The sequence below is a fragment of the Sciurus carolinensis genome, chromosome 14 (assembly GCF_902686445.1).
Source record: "Sciurus carolinensis chromosome 14, mSciCar1.2, whole genome shotgun sequence".
In the NCBI taxonomy this organism is placed as follows: domain Eukaryota; kingdom Metazoa; phylum Chordata; class Mammalia; order Rodentia; family Sciuridae; genus Sciurus; species Sciurus carolinensis.
This window is the reverse complement of record NC_062226.1, coordinates 31,359,427-31,369,700: the sequence shown is the minus strand read 5'-3', so window position 1 is coordinate 31,369,700 and position 10,274 is coordinate 31,359,427. Positions and strand designations below refer to the sequence as shown.

Genomic DNA, 10,274 nt, shown 5'->3' with positions numbered 1-10,274 from the left:
TTTACTACTAAATAATAAAAGACATTGACAGAAAGAAATTTGAAATAAGCATACAGTGTTAAAGGTAACCATCAAAGGGTGCTCAGATACCTAATGACAGAAATATACGTTAGTCAATTCTAGGAAAAAAAATCAAGAAAGGGTAAAAACTCTAAACATAGTGAAAAGGTAAGAGAAAGAAGATGCTCAGAATATGTTCCAATGTAACCTCAGTAACAAAAGAATATGTGCCAATGTAGCCTCAGTAACAAAATGCATAGATTAAATTTACATATTGAAATACAGAAATGTATATTATAGAAAAAATAGTCCAAGTTCAGGTTGTTTAGAAAAAATATACCAAAAGATAATAGAGAATTTTCATCTCATAGATTAAAAGTGTTTTAAAAAATATTTTTTCTGTAGTTGTTGTTTTTTGAACTGGAGATTGAATGCAGGGGTACTTTAACACTGAGCTACAGCCCCAGTTCTTTCTTTTAAAATTTTTATATTTTAGTATAGGGTCTTGCTAAGTTGCTGAGGCTGTCTTTGAACTTGGGATTCTCCTCCCTCAGTCTCCCAGTCATTAGGTATACCATTGTGTAGGACTAAAATTGAGATTTTTTTCTTTTCATGGTGCTGGGGATTGAACCCAGGGCCTATGTATGTTTGGTAAGTACCCTTCTACTGAGCTACATCCCCAGCCCCTAAAATATTTTTTTTACTTCAGTCTTTGAAGGTTTCATAATTTACACACACACACACACACACACACACACACACACAGAGAGAATTATGAACCAATATTATTTATGAAATGGATGGAGAAAACTTCCTAAAATACTAATAAATTAATAATGTTTTATAAGAAAATAAAAATAAATGGCTTAGTCTGAGAAACATGTGAATCATCAAGCATTAGTTTCTATTAATACAAATCATTACGTTAACAGATTGCCAAAAGGAGAAGACATATTCCCATCCCAAAATATTCCAAAGAAGTATTGAATATACTTAAATGTCCATTTTGATCAAATTTTTAGTAAACTATACAGAAGAAAGCTTCACAACTGTAAAAAAAGTCTCTATTAAAAAAAAGCACAAATCTCATTGAACCATGAAGATCTAGAAATGTTCACAATAAAACAATAAACGTTTAAAATCTGTAGAACTAAACCTTACAAGGAATATGCTCTACCTATATCAAGAAACCGTATCAATTTTTCCTGAAGGACATAAGAGAGGACTTGAACAAATGGAAAGTATGATTTTACTGAATGAAGAGTCAATATTTTAAGACTGGCAGTTCTCCCAGTTCAGGAAGTTCCATGCAATGCCTACAGGATTATGAATGAAATTCATGATGATGATTTTAAAACTAATGTTTAATAAAACACGTAAGGGTGATGACAGTTTTGAACACAGAAGTAAAATATTGACAGATTTCATCACATAAAATTTAAAACTATTGAATTATAAATGTATCACAAAATTATGAAAAAGGTAACCTCATATTTTAAAATGCTGGTGCAAATACCAAATAGCTGATACAAATCAAGTGAAAAAAAAAAAACCCAAAGACATAAATCGTAAAAGGCATAAAAGTCATAAATACACAGTTTATAGAAAAAGAAATATCATCCATAACAGGAAGGAATGCTCATAGTATTCAAAAAGTTTGTAAGAGTACTATGAAGTGGATATTTTCATAGTTTTTTTAGGAGTATAAACTGGTAAAGGGTTGTTAGGTAGAAATTTGTAACTATCAAAATCTAAAATGTTCACACTTTTCTACCTAGCAATATTTATTCATGTGCACAAAGAGGCATGCGGAGATGTTTATTACAACATTGCCTGAAACAGTAAAAAATTGGACACAATCTTAGTTGTTCATCAATACTGCAAGGGATAAATAAATAAATGATGATGTATTTATGTTCAAACTGATGAAAGACATCAAGTCACATTTTCAAGAAATCCCATGAACTCTAAGCAAGATAAAGTAAAGATCAGACTTAGGTTCTTCATAAAAATCTTAAATAGTTTGTGAAAAAAGATGTCTTTCAAGGGCACAAGAGATTGACAGCTGACTTCTCAACAGAAACAATTTTGTCTAAGCCATGATGTTTGTTAGGTTAGGCGGATTAAGCACATTTTTGACATAGGATATTTTCAACCTATTCTGGTGCATCAGGATAATGTAAGTCCTTTTGTAAGTCAAAAAGTATCTGAATATAATTTTATCTATCAATCAATAATAAAATGTATAACAATTTCATATACATATATAGACTGAAATTTATGTATTAAACATTACTTTCATGGAAGTAGGAAAAAAATTAGCAAATTAAACTCCAAGAAAGTAGAAAGCAGGACGAGATAAGAATTAATATTAGCAAAATTAATAATAGCAATAAAGAAGATTAAGCCAAAAATTGTGTGTGTGTGTGTGTGTGTGTGTGTGTGTGTTTTAAAGACTACTAAACTGCTTGGAAACTTCTTTTAAAAAAGGAAAACACAAATAATGAATATCAAGAAATAATAATAAACAGGGAGCTCACTACTTATATATTCTACAGATATTAAAATTTAGTTAAGATGGCATTATGGACAACTTTATGCCAATAAAATTGAAATATTAGTGCAATAAATGTACTAGAAAAATTCAACTTGTCACAACTGACACTATAAGAAGTAGAAAGTATGAATTTTCCTTTAATTGCTTTCTTTATAGGGAATGTTTTTATTATACATGAATTATCTGAAATTACTCCCTTTGTCTATGCACACGGAAGCTCCAAAGAGGGCTTGCTCCTATGGACTCTAGCATGGTTCTATATGGTGAATAGAGGAAAGTGTTCTCCCTACATGTTCTCTTACAAATTTAAAAATGTGATGGGGCTGGGGATATAGCTTAGTGGTACAGCACTTGCCTAGTGTTTGCAAGGTCATGCTCTCAGACCTGTGTACAAAGTAGACGTTAAATCCACTCTTTCCCTCCCTCCTGCAAAAATGAATACTGCTTGTAGTCTGGATCCAGAGAGAATCACAAAAGTTTGAACACATAAGGAAAAAAAATCGACAGTGTGTCTTGCTCTTCCAGTTTCTGTCAGTTGTAACTAAGGCAAAAGGACAGTTTTCCAAACATTATGACAGAGGGGAGTGTGGTAATATTTTGTCTGACACTAAGTAATTTCTAATTTTCTATTCTAACACTGCTATATATCTTCCCTACCATTTTTGTTCTTTTATAAAAAAAATACTTCTTATCCAATTAATCACAATCTAATATTGGTAAAAAGAAACAGGAAATTTATATATGTAATGAAGTAAGCTGTAGATCACAGAAGCTTACTGAGAAATAGCTAAGTGAGCTGTAAATGATCATAGGATGGATATAACCCTTTAGACTACTTCACTGATGGGTGGGTGGTGAATTATTCTTACCACAGTAAGTAGAAGCTATCAGGTTTGGCCTTTTATTTTAGTGCTCATCTAGTAGTTATAGTAGTAGAGATAATAGTCATAAAATGACAGTATGATAAATAGTAAAATATCAGCCAAAGCTTTGCACCTCTGAGAAACTGGTAGCTTCTTCTCTTTTCTGTGGTACTTTTGTTCTATAGGCAACAGAAAGCATAAAGCAAAGTCAGAGTCACAGTTTCAGAAACTTTGTAAATTCTCATAACTAAAATATGTTCTTCCTTCATTGTCTATGAGATTGTTTTTTATTTATATTCAATTAACTTTTAAAAAATTATAACAATAAATTATTTATTGGGAGGTGCTTCCATGCAGATGTATCATATTTGAATATATAACAATACAATTGTGGTTTAGGAGAGATGATTTGCAGAAAAATTCAAGAAATTCCTTTTATTTATTCAGATAGCCTGTTGTATTTTGTTGACAAAATTCAATTTATTGGTTTGAAAGTTTATACCTATGGCCCCAGAGAAGTCCTCCATGTAGATGTCAGATTGCAACTGGCAGACTCTTGTGTACAAAGCATAAATTTCAAAAGTTCCCAAAGCAAGGAAATCTGCTATTTCTCTCCATATAGTAACCATGTCTTCTCAGCAACAGCAACAGTTTCTGAAATTCTTTGCACAGTCATCTAAGTCTTCAAAGAGAGGTTAATAAGAAATGGTCCTTCATTCAATGTTGCCTGTTGGATTAGTTAATCTGAACACATGTCTGGTGACTAGTAAGGAATTGTTTGTCATTGTGTGTGTGTGTGTGTGTGTGTGTGTGTGTGTGTGTGTTTTAATGTGCAGACATGTGCCTATGTTGCTCATTTTATGATATCTCTTCTATTTACCTGTTACTAAAGCAGACCAGCCCTTAAGACTGACAGTCAGTACAAGTAAAGGCACATGGGAATCGACAGGTTGGCAGGCCGACGCATTCCAAACGGAAGCCATGCAGCCCTGTTTGCAGATCAGACTCCACAGACACCTCAGACTCCTTTGGGAAAGGCCGTTAGGCATTTGTTTCTCCATTCTTACAGATCATGCTCAGGCTGTGGTGAAATGAAATATGTCAACTACAATAAAAATGGCAACAGCCTCATTTTTCTGCTGAATTTCCCACTAACAGAAAGGACTTCATTATCAGCAAAGAGCTCTGCTATTGAGGAGATTTCCTGCTGCCCAAGATGACATTATCGACCCTCCACTCGCACCTCAATGAAGAATTATAATGAGGGAGCAGAGGGAGCAGCAGTGCAACTGAATGCTGCAAACCAGTCCTTTCCACTAATCCCCTCAGCCTTATTAGCAATGCATAAGAACAGGGAGCCAACCCACCCACCTCGGATGAAATTTGTGAGGATTCAACACTCTGGGAGTCTGTTAGGTGCTATGAAATGTGTGTTTAAGGGAGAACTTAGGCCTGCATGGGGCTTAACTTTTAAAATAATAGTAATTATGATGATGATGATGATGATGATGATGATGATGATGATGGAATATACATCTGCCAGATACTACACTAGGTGCCAAATATATCTTCCACAGAATCCTCTGACTTACCTTACAAAGAGCATATTATTTTCATCAACACTTTACAGAGGAGGAAACCACACTAGGTGATTTGTAGTTATTAAGGAGTCTGCTTCCTGGCACAATGCTCTTTCTGTTCAGCTATAGAAGTCCCCTATTAAGCTCACTGCATGTTTCTGCCTATGTGATGTGATTCATGAGGTCTAGTCTGGTGTGTGTGTATGTGTGTGTTTGGACTGTTTCTATGATGCTTTGAGCTGCATAGGAAACCTTCACCCCCTCATGCACCTGACTGCTCCTGCTTCACAAGAAATTATGCCATGCCATGACACTTTCTTTTCTTTGGGGTCCTAATGTCCTCATAGTTTCTTGGGACTATTGCATAATCCAGTCATCCACAGGCCTTACCATGTGATCTTGGTGACCTATGACCCCATCAAAGCGAGAAATCTCTGAAGAGTGACAGAGAAGCTCTACATCAGGAGATCCACATTGATTGGTCATGGGTTGAATTCTGTCCACAGCTGTGTTTTCTTGGCCAACACAGCGTTTCTTTGTTTGCTTTTCTAAAAGATTTTATTCAACTAAAAAAAGAGAAAAAAGAAAAGATTTCATGTCAGACCTGATTCACAGCTTCTCTTAAAAACAAGGAATTGATAACATGGTGTGTCTCTTTTGCACGCTGTCAGCCTCCTCCTTTAGAAGGGGGTAAACTCTCAGGTCTAACCCGGGCCCTTCCACTCACATCTATATCTGCATCTTCAACCGGCATTCCTCACTGATGCTCACTGTCCACCTGGCAGGCTCTTTGAGTTTGCTGGCTTCTGTTTTGCTTGAGTTAAGACTGTCATCATTGGAGGCCTGGCTAGCAAGGCATCTGTCCACAGCGATTAGCCAGGACTGCCCTTTTCTGTTCACAGCAGGGATGGGGGCTGTGGTGAAGCTCTGGCTGGCTTTTTGTTTTTGTGAAGTACTTCCATTGCCCACAATCAGCAGAGCCCTAGAGTACGATGCAGTCAAAGGAGAAAGTAGCCAACCTCCCCTGCAGTGTGTTCACCCCAATTTCCCCGTGGTTTGTGGGATTGTGGGCATCTCCTAAGGATACCCAGGAAATGGGATTCCTGCTTGGAAACTTGAGGGCATCCCTTTCATCGAAATGAAGACTCATGACCTATGTATGTTTCCCACCCAGCTGTAAACCATCTGGTGAATGCCAATTCTTTCCCAAAATGGAGGAGAATGATGTGGAGAGAACAGGATCTATTTATCCTAGTAGTATCTCAGTGCTGTACTTAGTAGTAGCTCCCTTGCATTTCAATTTAACAAGTTTTTGAGTTTTTCTATGCTATGCTGAGTGACTGCTGGTCACACTGTTGTAAAGCACTTTGACATCCATTATCTTCTTTAATCCTTATATTATTCCAATGAAGTGGATTTTAATTAACCCTATTTTTACAAATGATGGCCCTGAGGCTGAGAAGGGATATTATCCAAAACCACTGTGAGAAGTAACACAACCAAGATTTAAATTAGGATTTGGGGCTCTATTTCAATGCAGTGCTTAGAGTTTATAATGTTATCTTAGGCTGTACCTCCATAGAGAAAATGTTCTCATTGACAGAAGAAAAAATGATCCTCTGGTTTCTTCCAGTTTGCTATGGTGTATCAAATGGGGACAAAAGTATTGATGGAAAGGTTCTATCTTCTGCTACATAGAAACAACCATTTTCTATTTTTCTTTTCTTTTTTTTTTTTTTAGTTCATGCTGCTGATTAGGGAAAGCCATTAGTCTGGAAGAGGAAACCTTAGCATTTCAACAACTACTGATGTCCACCATGGTTGGCACAGATGCTGATCTTTGTGACAAAACCCATGTGCTGAGCCAACACTGCAGGTGCCACTGAAGTCCCAGCGCCCTCAATACTGTTGACACTCATTACCACAGGCATGAAGTGGTCTCTGTCAGGGCTGAGGACAGTGCGGGCACCAAGGATGTGCAAAGCAGGGCTGTGTTCCCTGCAGCACTGGGTGCACCCAGGTTGTGCTGCTCTTTGGAGAATAGGCACAGCAATAAAGCAATTTAGTTTAGTGAAAGTGGCAGTGGGATGCTCCAGAGCTAAGAGTTATTTTCTATTAGACCTACTAAGTGAAGGTGAGGTCTTTCTTCTCCCCTATATATAGACCAGAGCACTCTAGGATCACTTTCCTTCTTTTCTCTCTCTCTCCTTCCCTTCCTTCTTTCTTTCCTTCCTTCCTTCCTTCCTTCCTTCCTTCCCTCCTTTCTTTCTTTTTCTTTCTTCATATTCTCATTCTCTCTCTCTCTCTCTCTCTCTCTGTGTGTGTGTTTCAAAAGAACCCAGGGATTCATACATTTGCATGCAAAGCACATGCTCTACCACTGAGCTACAGCTCCAATTCTTCCATGTTTACTTTCAATCCGGCACTCCTGTAGGTGAGCAGAAGACAGTAGTAAATTTTTCCTGAAGTGAGAGATCCCTGAGTTAGTGACTTATCACCACATTTTACCCTAATTTTAGGCAGAAGGCACAGATATGCTGCTGTGGTTTAGATATGAGGTGTCCCACAAAAGCTCACTTGCAAGACAGTGCAAGAAAGTCTAGAGGTGAAATGATTGGTTTATGAGAGTATTAACCTAATCAGTGCATTAACCTTCTGATTGGGATTAATTAGGTGGTAACTATAGCAGGTGGGGTATGGCTAAAGGAGGTGGGTCATTTGGGGCAAGTCTTTGGGGTTTATATTTTGTCCATGATGAGGGGAGGGGATTCTCTCTCTCTCTCTCTCTCTCTCTCTCTCTCTCTCTCTCCTTCTTGCTGCAATGTCTTTGGTTGCTTTCCACTGCAATGTCTTTGGTTGCTTTCCTCTGCCATGCCCTTCTAAAAACTGTGATGTTCTGCCTTACCTAGGACCCAGAACAACAGAGCACCTTGTCCCTCTATGGACTGAAGGACTGAGACCTCTGCAACTGTGAGTACCAAATAAACTTTCTTCCTTTAAAATTGTTCTCCTCAAGTCTTTTGGTCACAGTAGTGAAAAAGGTGACTAAAACAGAAATTGGACTAAGAGCAGGGCTATTACTGTGACTTACCTGGCCATGTAGTTCAGAAGCTTTGGGAGTTTCTTGGAATTTGTGGGAGAAATTTTGAAAAGTTTAAAGAAGCAAGCTGGAAAAGCTTTAGAATTGTTATGAATGGAGATTAATGGATGCTTCTGGTGGGAGCTCAGACCAGAATAATGATAGGACTGTGGATAGGAAAAACAGCTGGTGAGGTTTCAGAGGAGAACTCTACTGGAAATTGGACTAGAAGTCACTCATTTTATGTTCTGGCTAAGAAGTTGTCTACATTTTGCCCATGTCCTGAGACTTTCTGCGTCACCTGGCTGCTGTAAGCCCCATCTTGGCCCCTGTTGTTGAATTCAGCAAGAGTTCTATATATGCATATTGGCCCTGACTTTTGACATAGCTGCCACACCTTCTTCATGGGTGGCAAACTCAACATCTGCTTTGCACGTCACTCTACCATCAGGGCCAATCTCCATATGGACTCTCAGAGGGTTGAGTGGAGAAAAGAAGTTGTAAATGTCGTTCTCAGTTGCTTTGTAGGGCAGCCCCTCAGGTGGACACAGTGGCCAGTGGTGCTCTGCACTGTGAATTTGCCATCTCCATATCTATGGTCATACATTCCTGAGAAACAGTAACTGAGGTCTCTCCCAAACAGGTCGGTGGTAAGGCCATAGCTGTCACTCAGGTCGCTGTACTCCTCATAGCCCCCATAGCCTGCGCTGTAGGCACCATTACCTCATTCTCTCCAGGCCCGCCTGCTTCACGATGCCAGGGTACCTCCGGGCTGTGCTTGGCCGGTCATAGGGCCTCCACCGCTGCACAGACATGAACTTCAGAGGCGGATCAGAGTATGACCTAACCTCCTGACTGCTCTTAAACACTTTGATATACCTATGCCCTATTCTCTCCTTGTGCTTCCCTACAGCCATTCCAGCTAATTCCTGTGAGGCAAACTGCATGAAGGCCCCCCCTGTAATCTTGCCCTCGGGGTCCACAGGAAATGTGATCCCATTTGGCACAATTTCCAACCCTGAGAAGAACTGAACGATTTCTTCCTTTGTGCATACAAACGGGAGTCCCCGAAGCTGCATGAAGCCGTCATTGGCAGTGTCGGCCCTGTCTGGACCACTGTGCTTCAATACCCAATCCATCTCGGGTCTGTGTGACTTGAACACCTCGATGTACCGGTGTCCCATGCTTTCCCTGTCTTTTCTCAGGACCATTTTTACATCATCTTCTGATTCAAGTTCAACAAAAGCCTCACCACTCTGCCTGCCTTCTCTAGTATAAATGAAATGGACACCTGCAACCCCATTGTGAATCGTGCAGTCGGAGAGAGAGTTCTGCACGTCCTCAATTGAGCAGGGCCAGGGCAGGTCACAGAGCTTGACCACAAAACCTTCACCTCCCTCAGGGGCCAGCATCATGGACACTTGACAAGGTAGATGTCAGACGAGCTTGGGCACAGGTTTCTGTGGCTCAAGGAACAATGGATGCCTTCAGTGGAAGACACTCAAAGTGGGTAACAAATTGTCCATTGAGGAAGATAGGGCTGCTTTCTACTTTCATCAAGCAAGCGCGGCTCCAGGCCAGAGAACCCCAAATTCCACCGGACGTTTAAAAACGCAGAAGGTTCTGGGGAAAGCACAGGTGCATCTTTTTTGTTCTTAACCTTCTTCAGGAAGACACGGCACAGTCCTGCTTCCACAATGGAGCTGAAGGACGCAAGGACCAGGATGGGCGCCATTAAAAGTTTAAGCCAGCAAGTGGCATGGTCAGATTACATTTTAAATCTTTACTGTATGCAGAATAAAAGATGGACCTAGTGAGGAGGATGAACCAAGAAAAATTCCTCTTTCTCTTGGAAGTTGGCACTCATGAACTACACAACTCAGAGCTGTAGAGGATTGAGGGGCCTCTAGCAAGTCAGTCATATCGCCTGCCGATCAGCAGGTGACAGCTGCTCCAAGCACTCTCCTGACAATCCCTGTGGTGCAGGAACCTCTGGGATGGGAGAAGGCTTCCGCCTGCCTTATTGCCAAGGAACATCTGATGGAAGGTACAAAGCCATGATGGGCATATGTAACCCACAGGCCTGGGAGGACCAAGGAGATTCAGTGCCACTGTCATCTTCAGGAGCCTAGAGAATCTAACAGTAAAGAGGACTCAGACCAGCCTTAGGTGGATAATGACAGAAGTGGTAGTTA

At 39.7% G+C, this 10,274-nt stretch overlaps 1 pseudogene; it reads right to left on the bottom strand.

The window, feature by feature from the left end:
* Positions 1 to 5,729: 5,729 nt before the first annotated feature.
* LOC124964070 (heterogeneous nuclear ribonucleoprotein F-like) lies at positions 5,730 to 9,684 on the bottom strand (annotated as a pseudogene).
* Between the last annotated feature and the right edge of the window lie 590 nt (positions 9,685 to 10,274).